Genomic DNA, 5,067 nt, shown 5'->3' with positions numbered 1-5,067 from the left:
CCCCATGAAAATGCCCCCCCACGACAACGCACACCCCCCGCCAGTCCCCTCAGCTGTCTCCACGGCTTTCCTTCTCAACCAGTCAGACTCAAGACTTCATTTCTGATCCCACTCTCCCTCTCCCTTCACGCATTCCCTGCAGGCTCAGACCTCGGCTTTCTCCAGGGTTAGTTACTTCTCCGCTTCTTGCCACCTTGTCCTGGTTCTCATCTGCAGTCTAAGCTTTGCTGGCGGCATCTGCCCGGGCACCGAGCACTGGGTGAGAGGTGCCAGAGCCGGGATGGCTGCTTTAGGTGAGTGGGTCCTGTTGAAAGAAAAAGAAACCAGCCAACTGGGTAGAGCAGAGTCTTAACTGGGCTAATTTTAACACGATTTGCATTGCGCAGTTGTCCCTGGGCTTTCGGACAGCTCTGGCAAGCCTTGTGGTCGACTCGGTATTTAAGTTCTGGAAAAGGGAAGATGACGGACAGAAAACAAAGTGAAGGAATGAGGTGCAGAAGTCGTTGGATTGGGTACAGGTGGCCGGAGGGCAGCAAACGCGGCCCCAAAGTTGGGCTTCCTGGGATTGAGGGAAGTGCGCCCGTGCACCTGTCTAACTCAGCACCCGGCTCAGGGACAGCCTGGAAGCCCAGTGTGGGAGTGCAGCAGCTGCTTTAGGCCAAAGTAGTTGTATTTAACAGTCTTCGGATCCTAATGAACCTGAGTTCACCACCCACACCCCAGAAGCAGAGCTGGGCTCCAGAAGGAGGTTCCGCGTTGTTTTCTGAGTGGAGCTGGTGTCCAGATGTAGGTCAGGGACAAAGGAACTTCTGAGCAGGACAGGGGTCCAGGCTAGTGCCCTTTCCTTCAACAGAGCAGTTCAGGTTTTTTCTGTCTTACATTGGAGTCTTATATATACAGCCTCGTTCTCAAAGCAATAGAAAATGGACCCGCCTCTGCATGATGGCTAAGGCACTGGACTCCCACATGGCCAACACCATCTGAGTCTTGGACCTGGAGGCTTGAACATCATGCCAGGCATGTGTGCATGTGTGCCCAAATCCCAGGAGGACAGAGGAGGAGAAGAGGCTATGGCGTGGCCGTTCCCCAGGGGTGATGTCTCACTTTCCCTCTCTTTGCCTCTCTGCCTCTGTCCAGTGACTGCACATGCATGATAGCCAAAGTGGGGACAAAGAAAGAAAGAAAGAGGAAGAAAGGAAGGAAGAGAAGAAACTGGACTAAACCAAACAAGCAAACAAAAAAAAAAACAACCAAAAACCACTTGCCAAGATAGTCTTTTGGGTCTCTTCTGCATTTTAGTGCCTCCAGTCTCTTTAACGTGGCTTTGCTGACACCAAACTTTCCCCAACATGGCTAACTGGCAAGGACCAGAGCCCCGATGCAGACTGTGCGGTGAAGGGCCCAGAACATGCCCCCAACAGGGGACACTGCACCCTGGCAGGGGACACTGCACCCTGACATGTGACACTGTTCTCCGACGTGTGACACTGCACTCTGACATGTGATACTGCTCTCTGACGTGTGACACTGCTCTCCGACATGTGACACTGCACCCTGACATGTGACACTGCACCCCGACATGTGACACGACGTGTGACACTGCTCTCTGATGTGTGACACTGCTCTCCGACATGTGACACTGCACCCCGACATGTGACACTGCTCTCCAACATGTGACACCGCACCCTGACAGGGGACACTGTTCCCCGACATGTGACACTGCTCTCAGACATGTGACACTGCACCCCAATAGGGGACACTGCACCCCGAGAGGGGACACTGTTCCCCAAAATGTGACACTGCTCTCCAACATGTGACACTGCACCCCAACAGGGGACACTGCACCCCGACAGGGGACACTGTTCCCCGACAGGGGACACTGCTCTCCGACATGTGACACTGCACCCTGACATGTGACCGCTGGCATTTGAGAAAGTCACACCTTCTGCCCTTCGTCCCTGCAACAGCCTGAGGCAGACGCTGGCCGGGCGGTGAGACAGGACGGACAGAAGGGGAACGCGATGGGGCACTGAGAGGGAGAAAAAGGCCAGGAAGCCAGCCAGCTCACTCCGACCTAATGGAAGCCATGTTCCTCTCTGCCCTCTGTCCCTCTGCTTAAAATGAGCTTACGCTTCATTAAGGTGAAGCACTCGAGACCAGAGACCCAGGACCAGACGGCCCCCGGGTTTGGAATGTTCTTGGCCGAATGGAAAGCACAGGCCGATAAGCTTAAAAATACATCACCGTTGGTGAATCATACGTGGGGAAGACCAAGCACGTTTCCTGTCTAAAGAGTGCCTAGTGGAGTCCCCAGGAACTGTAACTAAAAGCAGTAAGGACACCCGTACCCTCAGATCAGGTGACATTACCTAACAGAACCTGTCCTTCCCCCAAAGGCCTTATTAAAAATCAGACATCTGGGAACCAGCAGATGGCATAATGCTCATGCCACTGGACTCCTATGTAGTCGACTATAGTTCGAGTCCCAGACCTGGTGGCTTGAAACCCACGCCTGGTGCATGTGTGTGCGTGTCCAAAATCCTGAGAGGAGAATGGAGGAGAAGATTTGGGCATGGCCTTCCCCCCAGGAAGGTGATTTCTCACTTTATGTCTCTCTCTGTCTCTCTGGCAAGTGCACGTGCCCCATAGGAAAAATCTCTGTAAAAACAAACAGAAAACCAGATGCCTGGTCCTTCTGGGGCTACTCATTCTAGAGTTTCCCTTTCACACTGTGAAAGGATTTTTCCTCCTTCTCTCACTGAGTAAGCTCTGCTTGCTCCCCACGTCCTTGCCTCTCACTCCTCTGAGCTGTGGACAGCACTGTCCTCCTGCAGGTGCTGGGCCTGACCATCCCTGCACCCCTGCATTTCCCATGTCAAAGCCGTGAGATCCTCACTCGAGGGATGCCCTCCCTGCACCCACAGGAAAGGAACACTCCCCGTCTGGTGCCACGGACGCAGATGGGAGCCGGGAAGCTCCCTAAGCTCCCATGTGAGAGTGCACACCTCCTCTGTCCACCATGCTTCCCCACGACTGTCCACCCTTCTTTGGGTCTCCATTTCCTTCTGGAGCGCCTGCGTCCTGTACCCTTCCATTAAACAAAGATGTGCGTTTTGTTTTTTATTTTGGAGAGTTGGGGTTTTTTTTGTTTTGTTTTTTGTTTTTTGCTATGGGGCACGTGCACTAGCCAGAAAGACAGAGAGAGAGATAGAAAGCGAGAAATCACCCCCCAGGGGGGATGGCCACGCTGCAATCCCTTCTCCTCCATTCTCCTCTCGGGATCTTGGGCACGCACGCACACGCACCCGGCATGAGTTTAAGTCACCGGGTCCAGGACTTGAGGCACAGTCAGCTACATGGGAGTTCAGCGACATAGCCATTATGCTAACTGCTGGTCCCAAAGGTGCGTGTTTTTCTCATTCATCTGTCTTTTGGTCATAGGAACCTCAGTCATTAACTCAGCAGTGGTGAGGAAACCCTTCTACCCTACAGCGCAGCAACCTTGAGTCCACCAGGGAAGGTCGCCCATGTAACAGAAGACCTAACAACCAGAGGGCGGGGGAGCGGCCTCCTCGGGCTGTGGAAACGGGCGTGTGCACCAAACACAGGCCTGTCCCGTGGCTGTGCTTTCAAATCGGTTCAGGGAGACTAGTGGAGTGAGAAAGAAAACAAAGGTTGGTCACACCACGGCAGCCACAGTGGGAGGCCCACTGCAGTCTGCTCACCGTGGAGGGGTGGCGCACACGTCCACTGGAGGGCTCTGCCCAACTCGCGTGTTCCTCAGGCCAAGGGTGTGAGTCTCATGTCCGCTCCCATTTCCTCTCCTCAGCCCGGGCGTGGACACCACTGCTCCCTCACCAGGGAGTGACAGGTGGGTTCTCGCTCCAGGGCCAGGGAGAGACTCTGGGTGTGCACCTGGTGCCCGGCCTAACTTTGTCTCTAATCTCGTCCGATCTCTGAACCATTAAATCAGTGTGAGGATAGGAGACCAATCTTCGTATCATTACATTGTTTAAGTTTTACTATAGGATGTATTCACGTGAGAAAGCATCCCCCAGGTGGGACGATCATGCTGCAGCCCTCCTCGTCCATTCTCCTCTTGGGTTTTGGGCACATGCACAAGCGCCTGGCCACGTGGGATCCAGCCGCCCTGGCCTCCATGCCCCTGCTGGCCTGGAGCATGCTGCAATCTTAATGCCCTCCCTATTCCAGCCACAAAATGTCCCTTCTCATTTCGCTGTGCCCAGAGGTAAGTGCACATGCCTGAGGCAGGTGAACGGTGACTAACACCAGCCTGGACATCTTATTGCCTACCTGTGAGCCACTCGAGTAGAAAATGAAGTGGAAAGGTGAGAATGCGTCAAGACCTCCGCTTATGAGGGTTCTGTGATTTCTGCAATAGCCGAGGTCCGTGGCTCAGGAAAATAACATAGGAGCTAAGTAAGGCCTGAGTGTGTTCTGAGTGTGTGTCTACGTATCCATGTGTCTGTGCAAACACACGAAACGCATGCGGAATTAGCTTGGAGGTCTTACGGGTTCTGTGTCTACAAAGCCAACAGGACGCATGTGTTTCTTTCTAATATTAGCATTACCAAGTGCGTTTTGCACAGAGAAAGCATTTGAGGTTCCCATAGTTCCTTTATACTTAAGGAATTTAATGTATTCTCACTAGTAACAGAAATCTATGTAAATGAAAGAGAGGTCATTACTGTTTAGAGCATGATATCTCGAACTTACAAATTCAAAATGCAGGCCCACTATGGCCTGCTGGTTCAGGCAGGTGGATCCCTCAGGGCCGACTGCACCGTTCAGTCCGGGACCTGATGGCTTGAGAAGCACACCAGTTGCATGTCCTCATGTGCTCAAAATGGTGACCGTGCTCCTTGTGGGGGGTGCGTTCTCCCCTCCTTCTCCCTCTGTCTCTCTCCAGCGAGCACATGTGCTCTCTAGCAAAAAAAAAAAAAAAAAAAAATTCCAAATGCTTAAGGCTGGTCCCAAGGCCTGGTGGCTAAGGGAGCTGGGTCTCACATGGCTCCCTGTGCAGTGCGAGTCCCAGACCTGGCGGCT

This window comes from Tupaia chinensis, unplaced genomic scaffold (assembly GCF_000334495.1).
Source record: "Tupaia chinensis unplaced genomic scaffold, TupChi_1.0 Scaffold000110_1, whole genome shotgun sequence".
Taxonomy (NCBI): domain Eukaryota; kingdom Metazoa; phylum Chordata; class Mammalia; order Scandentia; family Tupaiidae; genus Tupaia; species Tupaia belangeri.
This window is presented reverse-complemented; position numbering follows the sequence as displayed.